This window comes from Saccostrea cucullata, unplaced genomic scaffold, assembly GCF_032062105.1.
Source record: "Saccostrea cucullata isolate Sc308-1 unplaced genomic scaffold, CSIRO_AGI_Scuc_v1 ctg7711, whole genome shotgun sequence".
NCBI lineage: Eukaryota > Metazoa > Mollusca > Bivalvia > Ostreida > Ostreidae > Saccostrea > Saccostrea cuccullata.
Window position 1 is genome coordinate 54,922 of NW_026937085.1, and position 17,677 is coordinate 72,598.

The 17,677-nt window shown below is 32.3% G+C and overlaps 1 pseudogene; it reads left to right on the forward strand.

Moving 5' to 3' along the window:
- The first annotated feature begins 13,946 nt into the window (after positions 1-13,946).
- LOC134247264 (E3 ubiquitin-protein ligase TRIM71-like) lies at positions 13,947-15,596 on the forward strand (annotated as a pseudogene).
- Positions 15,597-17,677: the final 2,081 nt, after the last annotated feature.

Here is a 17,677-nt window from a genome sequence, read left to right on the forward strand (position 1 = left end):
CGTATAAGCAGCGCGAAAGCATCGTAGAGAGAACTTCGTGATTGTAGGAAATTAACAAGTACGCTCATACAACGCTCCCTCTACCTTTGTACTACGTTCTCACTACGATCTCTCTACGTTCCTGGAGATCCTACGAAGACCTACAATAACCATACGCCGATCATATCACAACCTATCTGGTAGAAGTTTGTTCTTATAGCGTTGATATTTGACCAATCATCATCTGTAAACAACATGTAAAGGGTGACACTATACTTGATGATCATTTGCAATTGAGACTTTACATCTTGGTACAATTATAATTGAAAATGCCGGTAAACAATGTGGTAAAGGCCGCAAAAAATCTGCGGTCTCATTGTTACAACCGTACTACAAATCTGCGGATGCAAGATTTATTTCCATCATCGCCAAAATCGTCCTAGAAGCGTAATGCATTCATAATATGATCGGCACCACCGCAGCGACATCGCGGTACAGTTATCTAGGTCTGTGTAGCGTCGTAATATCGTCTTCGATATCGTGGTGGCAGCGTAGCGTAAACGCAATAAACACGGCCGCTTGTTGGCAACAGTGCGCAGCACAGTTAAGGTTACAAAAAGTAGGCGGAGCCTAATTTGTACGGGAAAACTTGACTATGACATCATACACAATATACGTCATACAACATTTCTTTAAAATACCACAAAATGAGTTTATCTGCTAATTTAACCAGTAAGAAATCATCAAACTACATAAAAACTTACTACAGCGTGTTATTTTGTCGTTAGTTAAATCCCACATAACAAGTTATAACCAAGTCACTGATTGCAATACACTTGTCAATATGACGTCATTTCTTACAACGTGACGTAGTATGTATGCAGTGAGAGACAGATCAAGTAATATTTTCACAACAAAATATGTATTCTCTAACTAAATAAAATATTATTTCAGATATTCTATGGGTCAATAACTTGAATTCAATGTCTTCTTCACTATTGTGTTAATATATCTTCTGAACATTGCGTATTTAATTGACACTGCCGTATATTTGTATGCAAGTACATTAGAGGGTACTGTGGGGGTGTTAATAAATCGATCTAGTGCAAGGGCATACACTCTATGGATCAAAGTAAGCTTTTACATTTCAACTATAGAACTATTAAGGTATCTGAAAAGTGCTGCGATCCTGAGGAAATCTTAAAAACAATTTAATTATATCAATATAGCATGCCGCTGACCAGCAAAAAATAAAGCTTTCGGTCATACATGCATAATTTTTACAATGAAATTTCAGAATTTAGACAGGATCGCAGCACTTTTTAGAAATTACAATGCGTGTTGAAAATATTTATATACTTAACTTAGAAACTTAACTTGGTTATGCCCTTGCGCTAGTGATATTTATATGTAACATCAATACTTCAAGTCAATGTGCTAAAATCGCGTGACTGCCGCATCACGTGACTAGTCTAAATATAAAATATAATCGTCCTCGATATGTAGTTATTAACCATAATTACAATTATCCGATATAAATAATGTACTTAAAATAATCGCCATCCCGATTACGAATACATTTTTAAATACAAAATTTGGTCGATATTTCCATTGCGCACCTTAACTGTACTGCGTGTGCCTAAAATCGTAGTATAAGCGTGTTAGCAACGCGTTTGACGTAGAGACATCGTAGCACGGTCCTTAAGGTCAAGATCTAGTAAATAACTTGAGACTATTTTTTGGTGCTAGATCCATTATGACGTCATAATCAGTTTCAACTTTCTTTTTACGGCTTTAGCAGAATTATGTAGAAAATAGGGTATTTTCATGTCATTCAATTTGAAATCATATGAAAAGTAAACCGGATACCTATATTAAATTTGATATTGGTTTAAAAAAGATGCCATGGACATACTTATTACTGTTTTTTGAGAGACTGTAGGCAATCTGGATACATTTCCTTTGCCGAATACGAAAAAAAACTCCCATATTAATTACTGATTTTCTTAATTTTTCATTGAAAATGACAGTTTAAAGTACAGTTTTTCATCTTGTTTACCTACAAATTATGCCCCCAAACACCTTATTTGACCAAGCTAAAGTTGTAAAGCATTAATAAAGGTATTTCCTTATCAAGTTTGATAAATCTGTCGGCACCTTTCATTTACTAGATCGTGACCTTAAGAAGACCATAATTTGCCAAATTGCTCTATTTAGACGCCGATCAACTGCGATCTGATCCAATACTCTTTTTTTTGGCTTGATCGGTATGATCGCTGTAGAATCGCAGCTCTGTGTGAACGGGGGGTAACGAGGACAAGGAGTTAAACTCTCTGAAATTATCATGATCCAATTAAAAATCTTATAAGATAATGATAAAATCTAAATATGCTCATATGAATTGAATTTGAAATAAATATATATATATATATATATATATATATATATATATATATATATATATATATATATATATATATATATATATATATATATATATATATATATATATATATATATATATATATATATATATATAAGAGATTAATTTGTATTAGATCAATAACATTGCAAGTACTTCAAATTTCTTGTCTACTGTAACTTGTGCTTGAAAAATCTACAGAGACAACTGAGTATTCAAAGGTCAAGCTTTTTGTTAATCAAAAGTCATTTGATTGATAATAGGACACCTCACAAAATAACCGCTTGTAAAAATTCTGCAAAATATTAAATATTTCCCTGTTTTCAGTTTAAATGGATGCAAGCTAGCTAGATTAAAGGTCACATTCATGATTACCACAAAAAAAAAACAACATATCAAATTAAAAAAAAAGTTTTTAATGAATAAGTGCCACAAACAAATATTCACATCCTGAAATCTGACCTGTCCCACAATGTGAGAGAGATTATATTTCTTATGATAGAGAAGTACAGGTATTTAAATCGTACTGACTAAAAACAGGTCTAAACCACAGTTGGTCTCTGAATATGATGACTGTTGGTTATCTTACGTTTACATATTATATAAAAACTAGGGAGTAATGTTGTCGTTCAGGAGCGATGATGTTAGATTTAAAGGTGGGGCATGATCAGTTAAAACTAAGTACATTGTGATGGTACTTATTATGCAGATTAGTCAATTATTGTTTTTCAAAAGAACTTAAGATTTCATTAATGAAATAAATTGTAATGCGTTCAAAGGAAATAATGACTCTGAATTAGGTCATAAGTGTGTCTGATAATTTACATTTTTGCAATATAATTATCTTAAATCTTTCAAATTTAAAGAGATGGTATTTTTAATAAATAGTATCAATTTCCATCCTTCCATTGTAAACAACGTTTTTTTATGAATTGTTTGTATCAGTACCTGTCATACATATTAAAGGTAATATTATGGGTTTTAATCAGCTTGTATTAAAATGCTTAAGTCTCTCTCTTCCGTTTTACTGCAGTATCACCAGGGCACATGACAAAATATCAGTAATGGACCCCGGTATAGTGCTCAAGACATCCTTAGGTGTGTGACTTCTGCGAGAAACATGTAGTACGATGTTTGATAGTGAAGGTAATCCCCTGTATTCATCCGGTGTCTACACTGTTAAATACATACAATGTACGCGAGAACAGGAACCTGCACGTCTGCTCGACTGACTGTGTAGCTAGTGCATTAATGGTGGTTAATCTGTTAGTGATCGTGTCCTACTATTTAAGTCGAAGTCTCCGAAGACAAGTACTCCTTGATTTTGGAACTGTGCAAAAGTTTTTCTAATTCATTAAATATAACACAATTATTGCTTTTCAGAATTGTGGAATTAATAGGATATAAATATGTAAATGCGCGATAAACATCATTATTATGATCATTGAAACAAATTTAAGCATCATAAAGAAATCAACAATTGAAACAAAGGTAGAAATATATCTTATATCAATATAGAGTAGATCTTGAATCTCTAGAAATAAGCAAGTACGGAAATTTTCCATCGTAATGAATCCAACAATCAGATAAATATAAAGTCTCCTATTATACATAACAAGTCTCTTAAGTCTTCTATGTACATAACAAATACTCTAAGGAATTTCATATTTTTAATCACCGTTATTGTTCCATCCAATTATTGCAGGCGCTGATTATTTTCCGGGCACCTTTATCTTGGCTTCGATCTCCTGTTTTGTGGTATTTTAATCGCTTGGTCCTATCTGTAGAGTCTATAACGCCTGTCTTTTACGAAAAGTGCCTTCTTGTTTTCGTCCTTTGCTTGCTTCAACACGGGAAGTTATTTTTCCTTCCTTTCTTATAATTCTCTCTAGTAGGAAATTCCTCCGATATCGATAGCCTTTCATTCTTTAAATTAATGCGCATTCTTAAGGACACTTTTTCTTTGAGAAAATCTTGTGAACTTTAAAACCACAGGCCGTATCTTACCAGTTTCCTTTTTTCTAAGTCTGTGCCCCTTATGTCGACCTTTCCCTCTATTACCAGTACAGATCTACATATTTCTTGAATAATACGGGCACAGTCTTTAGTTTGAAGGGGCAAAACAAGGGGCAAAGCTTTCTTTATATTATAGAATAGGAGTTTGTCTCTTATAGAACGGCATTGTAGGAGTAGAGTGATGTCTTTCAATTTGTATTCCCTGATTTTCTAGTGCTATTTTTTTTTTATCACAAAGGCGTTCCTAGCGTTTTGTCACTGTCATGACTGATTTAGATATGAACTCTTTTTTGACAACAGAAACTCTAGAAGTAAGTGACTGAATCTTACTTTGCATAGCACTTAATGAATTTTCACTTGAATCTAGTTTTTTCTAAACGACATGAACATGATGAGGTTCCATTAACTCTACTGAAGATTTTCGTTGCCCATTGTGGTTGTGCAACTGAACTCGTAACTGGAATGTTCGATTGAAAATTCAGCTGCACAGGCACTTGACTAGGGTTCTTATTCTCAAAGCCTTGTGGTAGTTGCATAGAAGGTGACGGATAGGATGGGGACGGATATTGCACAGGGATGGAGTCTGAACACAAGTTAGCCTGACTCAGCGTGAATGACTAGATGAGTCTGGCATATTGGTAGACATGTTGTTTTCCTGCCCCCTCTATTTTGATTTCGTTCGTTTCTTTCTTTTTTTGTAGTTAAGCTGGTGATGTAAAAATCATTTCATTTGCTGCAAAATATTGCCAAATAGACGACAAATAACATTCCCATGCTTAACTTTTGACATGTAGACTTGTACTTTTACCTGACGCATGCGCAAACATATACCGTATATACTCGCCTATAAGTCGGTATTTTGGGAGTTAAATTTTGGTCCAAAACTCTATATCCGACTTATAGGCGAGTCATAAGAAGACTTTTTTTCTGGACTGTGAAATTTAGCATTTTATATATATATTTCTGACGACTATTGAAAAACAATGTCTGGATTACATATTAACATATATGTATTCAAAGATGATACATAAATTACAAATATTTTCTTACTTTAATGGTTTTATTTTTATCTCAAGCGTGCATTGCTTATTTGTTTAATGATTTAAAATTAAATATTGGCATCATTTTGAGAAATATTAATTAAAACCATGTCAAAAAATCACTGTATTGATTTAAAATTCTCAGCCGATTCTGCCAAAAAGTTGCACCGACTTATAAGCGGGTCAATGGCAAATCCCTTCAAAATTACCTTAAAAAATACAACCGACTTATAGGCGGACCGACTTATAGGCGAGTATATACGGTATTTACGCTTCCTCTGTTTTACTACTTAGCCAACAATGAAATTAATTTGAATGCCATTTTTCGAGGTGACGTAAGTCAGCCTTGATAGCTGCTCTATAGCTTCAATCGCGGAACCCTGTGATCACTACCATTTGCATGTTCTTGTTGATCTTCGCTCTTTGGGACAATTCATTACTCTTGTTGTTAAAATATGATATCTTAGAAGGCATTGATCAAATCAGAGATAATTTGCCAATATGTAAACAATAGCAATTGCAAGATTGATTGGAAATGTGAAAACATTAATATTTATCAGTTCTCTCAGAAATATAGTCCTCTGATTAAACATGACTGTATTGAAATCAGAGTTTCAGTCACAAAACAAGATCTACAATGCAATTAATGCGATTTCCAAGCAATTATAAGTAGTGTTTTTATGGATTTACAAAAACTATATACAAAATCCTGAGATGGAATAAGATATGAGGTATCCCTACGCTCCGAACTATTTTAGCGAGGGTCAAATGTAAACAACTAGCTACAGCAGAAATCGTGACCCATATGTATGTGTATTGAGCGTCAATTTAAGCAAGAGTATATACTAAAACAAAACAGAAAGAAGCGTTCTGCTTGAATTGAAACATGCAATTAAAAGAATTTGGGGTTAACATTAACACAGAGGCGTTTGAGGCGCAATAGTCCCTACTGAGCTCCAAAATTCACCGTAATTAATTCCAAAAGCGAAGTTATTTTCGCACTTCATGGTAAATTATCACAAAACGAAGTTATTTGTACCCCTCTGTTTTTGTAATTCATTAAAAAAATATTTAGAACGTAAGAATACCATCCCTATTTACCCTAACAAAAAATACTATAGTTAACTATAGTAATTCAAAGTGTCAAAGTTCTCGCCAAAGTTTTTCAAAGTGTCAAAGTTTTCGCCAAAGTTTTTCAAAGTGTCAAAGTTTTTGTCAAAGTTTTTCAAAGTGTCAAAGTTTTCATCAAAGTTTTTCAAAGTGTCAAAGTTTTTGCCAAAGTTTTTCAAAGTGTCAAAGTGTTCGTCATGTTTTTCAAAGTGTCAAAATTTTTGTCAAAGTTTTTCAAAGTGTCAAAGTTTTTGTCAAAGTTTTTCAAAGTGTCAAAGTTTTCGATAAAGTTTTTCAAAGTTTCAAAGTTTTCAATAAAGTTTTTTAAAGTATAAAAGTTTTCGATAAAGTTTTTCAAAGTATCAAAGTTTTTGATAAAGTTTTTCAAAGTGTCATATTTTTCGATGAAGTTTTTCAAAGTATTAAAGTTTTCAATTTTTTCAAAGTATCAAAGTTAACGATAAACTTTTTCTTAGTGTCAAAGTTTTCAATAAAGTTTTTCAAAGTGTCAATGTTTTCGATAAAGTTTTTCAAAATTTCAAAGTTTTCGATAAAGTTTTTTAAAGTATTAAAGTTTTTGATAAAGTTTTTTAAAGTATCAAAGTTTTCGATAAACCTTATCAAAGTATCAAAGTTTACGATAAACTTTTTCTTAGTGCCAAAGTTTTCGATAAAGTTTTTCAAAGTGTCAAAGTTTTCACCAAAGTTTTTCAAAGTGTCAAAGTTTTTGTCAAAGTTTTTCAAAGTGTCAATTTTTTTGTCAAAGTTTTTCAAACTGTCAAAGTTTTCGTCAAAGTTTTCGCCAAAGTTTTTCAAAGTGTCAAAGTTTTTGCCAAAGTTTTTCAAAATGTCAAAGTTTTCGTCAAAGTTTTTCAAACTGTCAAAGTTTTCGCCAAGGGTTTTCATTGTGTCAAAGTTTTCCTCAAAGTTTTTTTACAGTGTCAAAGTTATCACTATAGTTAACTATAGTAAACTATAGTTAATTATAGTATTTTTTGTTAGGGTAAAACTTTTTTTGGTATTATCATTGTTGAAAAAGGTGAATAATAGCAGGGCACTTGTACATATTTCGCCGCATGCTAATGACCATTTCATAAAATACTCTGTCGGAACTCCTCTAGAATTTAGAATTCCGCATATGAAAAATTACATTGTTACAAGTCATCTATCGATGTCATACCAAAGGTAGATCATTTTTATTTTAAAATGATTGAATCATGCTGTAAATACAGATATACATGTATAGTTAAGAGCTATTAATTTAGTTTGAATAATAATTTATACTTGTAATAAAGTTATTATTACGTGGTTTCTTTTATTCATAATTTAAGGAATTCATAAAGAGAGAAATACCAGTAATTAGATCTATAAGGTATTTGAAAATGAACTTTGAAGAGGATGCATATGTAAGAAAGTGTATTAATTAAAACTTAAGAATGATAATAACGAAAAATTTGTTTTCAAGGTATAAACATTTATAAAAATGCCTCTTAACTGGAAAATATCAAATAACATATTTTTAAACAATACCTTGCATGTATGCAACGTATTTTAATATGATATAGCTATACAATGTATTTAAAACCTTATAGCTAATAATATAGATTTAAAATTGATGGAAAATTCAATTACTTAAAGGTACTTGCAATTGGACACAGATTTGAAATTATTATTTTCTCTATTTTATTACTACTTATATATTTTAATAACATTTCACACAAAAATTAATTAAAAATCTTATTTCATTAAAAGTTATTAAAACTTTAATAAAAAATTAATTGACACATCCTTGCACTTTCACAAATCTTAACTTTATTCTTAATCCTTAGGAAAAGTGGCAATCCTGATGTGTATTAATGAAAAATATTAATACTATAATCCAGAAAATTCAGAGTAGACATGTTCTAAAGCAAAACAAACACACAATATAATGTCAGTCCGTGCAGTTGTGGTGAACAGACTTTGGCGATTTAACGCACCCGATGAATCGTAAACACCAAACAATAACATATTTACAAAAAACCTGTGTACATAACACGAGTGTGATCGATTCGCAAAACTCTGTACACAATGGAATGGTGATACTTGTGAAGTAGTTCTGCTTTCTAACATTTCAACTCTGAATAAAATTATTCTTCATGATTTAAGTTTTAATATTTCTAATTAATACAAATCAGGATTGCCACTTTTCCTAAGGATTAAGAATAAAATTAAGATGTGTGAAAGTGAAAGGATGTGTCAATCAAACTCACCAAAAAAATTAAAGTTTGAATTGCTTTTAAATGAAATAAGATTTTTAATTAGTTTTTGAGTGAAATGCTATTAAAATATATAATTCGTGATATTATACAGAAATATACAGAAAATCATAGCTTCAAATCTGTGTCCAAGTACCTTTAAGTTAAATCACGAATCTTCTAATCTTCTATTTGGGAAGTCAAGTTTTAAAATGCAGTTTTTATATCTTTCTTTACAATGTCAAAATAGGCCTGCTTTTGGCAAAAAAAAAAAAAACTAAAGAGAGGCTAGGGTTTTTGATTGTATTAGATGTTAAGCTGCATCAATGATAAATGTTGTCTTCTGGCTCCGGCGCACTTTTGATCCTAATTTCACTTTTATCTAAGGAATTACTAGTATTTGTGGAAAAGTGAGACTGTGATCAAGAGTAAGCTCATCTACAGTCTAATTTTATGGCCCCAGAGTCTGCATACTATATCTTTAATACGTTGGCATATTGTAGAGGACCTTGGTGAGAGAGTTAGGATATATTGAACAAAATGACACTGGTGTGATACGCGTTCTATTTTGTGGTTTTATATAAACACAGTGTCTGCACGTTTTGTTAATACCATTAAATATAATGTTCATCTTCATTACTGTGTTACAAGAAACAAACCAAAATATAATTTGAAGAGAAATGCGAGATGTTTTCCGCTTGTGCTGACGGATACTTAAGGATACTAAGTAACTAGTACAGTTTTTAGAGATCAAATAAGTTACAAAATGCATTGTCGTGTTGCTCACATTTATCTTTCTAGTGATTTTTATTAGGGTTTCTCCTAGATTTGAATTTTTGTATGTGACAGTTATTTGGGGATGAATTTCACATTTTACTGGAAGAAGTCACCTGGATTCAGTACTTTCAGCACTTTGATTGTTTATACTTATGCGTAGAAATATTCTCGGAGAAACTCGAGCTTACCTGACGTCACAAAGAGGCTACAAGCTACAGATGTTAATAAAACTATAACGATATAGGGCATCGATAAATTCAAATACTGAGTATCTTTTTTGGTGCTTTTAAACATGTTAAATGTTAATATAAGGGCATAAGTCATTTACAGTGGACCCTCATTTATCCGGACGCTTTGGTTCCCAGTCAAAGTCCGGATATAATAATATCTGAATCACCAGTTAAACAAGACAAAATAACATTTAAAAATTTCGTTCCGATGAAAAATCGTCCGGATACTGAAACATCCGGATATCTGGCGTCCGGATATCTGAAGGTCCACTGTAAATAATAATAATAATAACAATAATGAACAAAGTCATTTTAGATTTTGTTCCTGAAGATGGCAAATCTTTTTGTGAATAAGAAAACAGTTGTACCTGGTGCATGTTTTTAAAAAAGGGACTTAGCGTTTACCACGTAATAGGTAAGATTTCGGATTTCCAAACATACCAGTTAGAAGTCTTGTTGTATAAAGAAAGAACAATGTTGTATAGTCAGGAAATCCACATAAAAATATTTACAGAATGTTGAAATACTTTCAATTTTTTAAATACTGATTTACACAAAGTTTGCTAATGCATGTGAATGCATCGCAAAATTTACGTATACATTTATACATCAAGAGTAAAGCTTGCATAGTTTAATTTTACTGTTTAAAGATCGCATCTCTGATTAAATGTGTTCATGTAAATGGGGTTGTTGTAAAAAAAAAAAAAGCTTTTTACAAATTTGCCACACAACCAAAGTTGTATGTAACATATTATAACAAAAGTACAGGTATTTAAACCTTTTTACCTGAGGAGAGTCAAACTGGGAAGTAAAATTGTTATCTAGAAGCCATTAAATTTACAGAACAGGACTTCCCTCCAAATTACCAATAGGGACACAAAATCTGTTTGCTTAGTACCAAGAAGAGAGGAATATTTTAAAAGCAATAATTCTTACCTGCGTGGCACAGTGGTCAGATGATTTTGAAAGATAGAATAAATTTTGATGGTTTTAGTCCCACTCATCAGGCCTCCTAGGGGAAGGACCATGAAATTCATAAATTTGCTGGTAAATGCAATGAAAAATTTCTCAAAGGCTGTAAGTGAGTTTAGGAAATCAAAATTTGTAGCTCTCCATGTTACAAGCTATGAGTTAAAATTTCGAGAGGGACGTTAAACAACATACAACAAAAAGTAAAAGCAATAATACATATTCACTAATAGATAAACGCCCCACCCATGAACTGAGTATAATTAATAATAATTTCAGTTTTAAGTAATTTGTTTTTCATTCCCTCAATATGGACAAGTTCAAATGTAAATAAAATCAATATACATAATATATAATGAATACTGTAAATAACTATCTATTCGCGAGAAGTTTATTTTCGCGTAATTATGCGAGACGGTATGCTCGCGAAAATTTAATTCTCGGGTATAATAGAATTCCTTAAGATCGTAAAGAAAAATGACCGCAATTCGTGAAAAATTTGTCCCGCTAATAAAGAGTGAATGACTTTCTCGCAAAAATAAGGACGCTGGTGTCGCGAAAATTAAGTGATCTACAGTATAACATTTAAACCAGACGTCAACAGTCTTTTCATTAACATTTCACTGGCATTAATTTATCATTGAGTCACCATTTCGTCGACTATAGCATGACGTATAGGCTGTTATTTTATCCTTTGAAGTATATGAATATTTTTTTTCAGGAAACATATTTAAAACAAATTAAAATCACATGACCGAAAACCTGGGTGAGGCAGGTAAGTTATATTAGAATAGTTTTAAAGGAGCCATGGAGTATTTACAGGTAAGAAAAAAAACAATAATAATGTTTTTGTTTGTAAATAATTATAATGTGATAGAATTTGCTAGTCTGGGAGTAAAACTGTAGATTAAACCATTACAAAAATTTAAAATTCTTTTAAAAGAATTTTACGACATTTAACTGTCGTGTATTTACCTCTGATAATGTTATGCCAATTGAAAAAGGTGAATTAAGATAACTAATAATAAACACTCGATGTTGAAGTTGATCATATTTTTTAGAAACTGGTCAAAAGGTAGCTTACATGTAGTTAAATGGCGTTTGCTTCTTGATCTGCAGGCTTTGGTGCGATTCTCCTTGCCCGCGTCAAATCTAAAACACAAAAATGGGTAGTGACTGTCAATTCCTTCATCAAACGTCTGACATTAGAAATAAAAGTCACGGGTTCTTTTGATGTAACTTTGAAAAAAAACAAGTTTCTTTGCTACGATGGGCTTTGGCACGATAATTAGCCCTTACTGCACCTTGGCCCAAAGTAAATTTAAAGGCGAAAATTTAAAGCCCTTCATTGTTACATTTCTTTATAGGAAAAAATAGGGATGACAATCGAATACATAATAATTAATCGGTGAACAGCAAGACGTTCAGTTAACCGGTTAAGTATATCAAAATATGCATTTTTCAATGTATCCCCCTAACTAAGGAAATTTAAACAGACGGTAAGGGTGAAATCATATTCTATTTGTCCTCTTCTATTGTTAGGTAACTACATGCATATATATTATATTTCAGTTTCAATAGAGTAGTATAAAAATGAGCAACGTAGAAACAAGCTCTGAGAAATTCTTGATAACTTTCCAGTGCAGATGTCTCATAAGTTCAGTGTGCATTGTCACCATAATTAAAACTACTTCTGAGCTGCATCACTTAGTACAGTGTTTGTTTAGTAACATAATTCCATAGATAACTGCAAAAGATAAACATACTAGTTCAAAAGTGATTTAATTATCATAATAGAATAACATGACAGTAGGGGTAACGACATGGTGTTTTAAAAAAAAATTAAAAAGTCAAAGGCAGAGTGATCAATTATTCCCACAGTTTTAATCCGGAGAACCATAATTACACCAAAATCAACTTAAAATAGATATAAGAAAACGCCGTATATCAACGATTATGCAGAGATTTTCTTGTTCTCAAAAGTGAATTTTCCCCGTGGGGATCCGGGTTAGAATAGGTCCTCAGTACCCCCTTGCTTGTCGTAAAAGGCGACTAAATGGGGCGGTCCTTCGGATGAGACCGTATAAACCGAGGCCCCGTGTCACAAGGTGTGGCACGATAAAGATCCCTCCCTGCTCAATGGCCCTGAGTGCCGAGGGCCCTTCATCGGCAATGGTGACGTTTCAATATCAGTGAAATATTCTGAAGAGGGACGTTAAACAGTATACAATCAATCAATCAAAAGTGAATTTTAAGAAAAAATTACGTATTTTTTTAATTTATTTTTTCGACTAAACGGACAGTATATTTTCTAACCGATTGCCATCGAATTTCGGTTAAAAATTTCATTTAAAAAAAATATATAGAATTAGGACGTATCAATCATTTTTTGTTTTCCCGCGTTTCAAAGAATAGCGGGAAAATGTCACATGAAAGAAACGTATTTGAATGTATATGATTATGTGCAGTACTTCAAGGTAGGGAAATATATAAAGACCATTGTAAATGTTAAGTGTCATTTAAATTAGGTAATTCTAATTTCTGATACTTCAGATTGTACCATATAAACCGTATTCATTTTTAATGAAACAATTTTAAAATCACTGAAGTAAGTACACAATTCATTCTAATGTGTTACTCAACACTTTTGTTCGAATTTAGCTGAAAAAATAATTAGAATTCAATCTAGAGTTGTAACATTGACAAGGTCTGTATTTTTAACAAATTTTATGTGTTCTGCATGCATATTATATAATATCAGTCTTTTAAAACAATGTTTGCTTCTTTTGGTTTTCATCCCGTATAGTATAATGTACTTCTAAATCTATACGCAAATAATTTTTATCAAAAACATATGTAATATAAAACTTCAGGTCTACCATACATCAACGATTATAGGCATGACATTTATTAAAAAAAATAAACGGCCACTGTTTAAGTTTGACTGGTTTGACTGTTTAAGTTTGACTGGTTTAAGAGTGGAAGACATTCTTACAAGTGTACATAACACGTATTTTTCACACCCAGATGGAAAGCGTAAACAGTTTTCCACAAGAATAAACATACATGGAGATAAAACATCTCTCTAACACACACACTCTCTCACTCACACACTCTCATTTTTTTCATTCGTTATTGTAGTGTCATATGCGGATTTTTCCAAAACGTCATTAATGGACCCTCGGTATTGTGCTCAAGACATCATTAGATGTGACCTCTGTGAGATACATGTGGTACAAAGTCATTGTGAGCTTTGTCATGTCAACATGTGTAAGGCCTGTGTAGGAGAGCATCTCTCTGATTCAACCAAAAACCATAGAGTCGTATCATATAAAGAAAGAACGTCAACTCCTGACTACCCAAAATGTCCAAGGCATTCCAAGAACTGTGAACTTTACTGTGAGCAATGTGACATTCCTGTCTGCTCTATCTGTCTGTCCTCGGGTAAACATAAAGGACATCATTTATCAGATGTTTTACAAAGACTCAGCTCCAAAAACAAAAGATATGGAGAAAGAGTTAAAAGAACTTGAGACTGAAATTTTCCCAAAATATGAAGAAATTGTATCAGTTATAAAAACCAAGAAAAACAACTTGGAAACACACTACAAGAATCTGACGACAGCTGTCACCAAACAAGGAGAAAACTGGCACAGAGAAATAAACATCATTGTTAACAAACAGAAATCTGAAATTGATGAAATGAAAACGCAACACCTGGCTGCTCTAAATAAACAGGAAAAAGAAATCAAACAGATTACTGAAGAGGTGAAACAGAGTATTGTTGATCTGAAGGAAATTCTTGAATCCAATGAAATTCCCCTAGCCCCTGTATATAAATCGAGAAATGCAGAGTTCAGACATTTACCTCCAGACCTCAAAGTTTCATTACCAAGTTTCTATCCTCAGACGATCAACACAGAACAACTCCATCAAATGTTTGGTTCTCTGTCAACAATTACCATTACAACAGAATTTGTATCCTGTCCTCCATTTAAAGAACTGCTTGATGAACCAGAGCTCATTACCACCATAGACACTGGGCATCAAAGACTTTACAGTGTTACCTGTCTCAGTGATGAAGAAATCTGGACCAATGGACAAGACAAAATCATGAAACTCTACGACCTCCAGGGTACACAACTGAAGTCAATCCAAACCAAGTCAGAATATGAGCCACGTGACATAGCAGTGACAAAAAGTGGAGATCTAGTTTATACTGACACTGGTACAAGTACTGTAAACATTGTGAAGGATAAACAGATACAGGAAGTGTTCAAACAACAGGGGTGGATACCTTATTTTGTCTGTAGTACCTCCTCTGGTGACCACTTGGTTACCATGAACAGTGATGATGGAGAACATTCAAAAGTTGTCCGTTACTCTGGCTCCACAGAGAAACAAACCATTCAGTTTGATGATAAAGGTAAACCTCTCTATTCAGATGGTAATCTTAAATACATCAGTGAGAACAGGAATCTAGATATCTGTGTGTCTGACTATGGAGCCAAAGCGATAGTAGTGGTTAATCAGGCAGGGAAACTCCGATTTAGATACACTGGTCATTCTTCTACTACCAAGGGACCATTTGATCCAGTCGGCATCACAACAGACAGTCGGAGTCAGATCCTGACAGCGGACCGTAACAACAATTGTATCCACATCCTAAATCAGAACGGACAGTTCCTCCGTTACATTGATAACTGTGATCTAAAGATTCCATGGGGTTTATGTGTAGACACCAGGGACAACCTCTTTGTGGCTGAGTATATAAGTGTTAAAGTGAGGAAAATCAGATATATGTAAACAATGCTTTATGTCAAAAATTGCAAGCAAAATGCAGTAATTCAAACAGTCACATATTCTCTCATATAGACTTAAAATAACATTTTTACAAGAAAGTTTTTCTACATTGAATATATGTAGATCATTCCACCATTTTTGTACACGTTTTTACTTCATTTAGACTGTCTATTATAATCCAGTAAAAGTCTTTACAAGATATTTTTGACAATGGACTTATTTTATTATTGAATCTTTAGATCAAAGAATCTCTATTGATTAAAACTTTTTTCGTTCTGACTTATGTATTTTCGCCAATGATATGGAATGTCATTCCTTAAACAAAAGTAATCAAAAAAGATACATTTAAGTCATCCTGTTTACCTAATCATAAAAAATCATAATTATCACCTAAAATATCTCCAATATCTAAGATTCCTTTTGTGTACCATTTTTTCCAGAACACAGTTTCATTATTGATTTTAATGTTATCATTGAACCAAAGAGCTTCTTTAAAAATTTTTGGTTCAATATCAATATCATTACATCTTTGTTGTGTCCACGTTTCAAAAATTTCTCTGTAAAATTGTGGTAAATAGCCTATTTAAACAACCTCTGCTAAATATAAAATCATTTAATACTATATCCTTCAGATAAGATTGAATTGTACTTCTCCATCTTTCTTTTGTATTACCAAAGATCCTTCTGACCCAACCAAGTTTTAATGATTTCATTTGTGCTTCAAAATTAGGAACTTTCAATCAACCCTTAGTAATTTTTTGGCAAGATACTGAACTTTTAACCTTTGGTTTTTCATTATTCCATATGAACTTATTCAGTCCTTTAGACACTTCCTTTATCATTTTTGCATTTGTGGGGGAAGTGGAAGTACTTGTGCTTGTTATACTATTTTAGATATTGCTTAAGTTTTTACTATTAGAATTTTGCCAATAAGTGTTAAATTCCTCATTTTCCATAAATTCAAAGTTGCTTTTAGTTCATCTAATTTTGTATTTAAGTTTTTAGTAAGAACTTTTTGTTCCCCACTAGAACTAAACCAAATTCCAAGGGTAAAAAATTCACCTTTTGACCATTTTACTGGTAAGATTTCTGGTTTGAAATTTTTATTCTTTCCTATCAAAATTGCCTCAGTCTTATTCAAATTAATTTTCAGTCCAGAACAATGCTTAAAATTTTGAATAACATTTGACTGCCGTCATGAGAAAAGGGCCCTTATCTTTTGACGTCACAATGCTCAGAAAACAACGTCAAAGTCGCGGTATTGTAAACACGGAAGTAATTTTTGTTGACTGCATTTTGTAAACAAGAAATTAAATTGAATTTCAAAGCGTAAAAAAAATTTGAAAGTTGATGCGGACATTTTTTTAATAGGTATATGATATTATTACAGTTTAGTAAATAAATTTATTCATAATTTTGTTTAAGTATTTAATTTAATGTTGATATACGGGGTATTGGACATGCACATTGCTAGCTCTGGAACAGCGATTAAACCGATGTCTATGCATGACTAAATTAAGGATGCTGCATATTTGTTTTATTAGCAATTTACAAATGCTTAAATTTGAATTCATGTTAAGAAGTCTTAATATTAAAAGGAATACTCCATATACATGGATATTTTTTTTCAGAGAGAGAGAGAGAGAGAGAGAGAAGAGCGAGCGAGAGATCTATGCACAAACAGCAATTACTGTTCTTAATTATAGGCGCTACTTTTTCCCGAAAAGTATATACCATAATTTAAAACGTATTTAGCCATTTTAATATTAACCCATAGTTAATCGTACTCAAGTACCTCGATAGTCAGCCTTCGGTGAACTGTCGATTTTAAAATGTGTGTAAATAAGGGGGGAGGGGAAAGAAGACAAGCCAAAAAAAATCTCCGAATAAAAAGACCGGTTTAAGTTAAAGCTGAGGCCATCCTTAAAAAAATGTTTGTTTGGAATTGCCGCCTGAAGGGTTTCAGACACAGGAGGGAGGAAGGGAAATTACTTTTTTTTTTAAATTGAAGATAAATTTTGATAAAAATCTCAGTAAACAGTAAAAACATTTTTTCTGACTTTAAAAAAAAAGCATCTACCATGAAAAACCCTA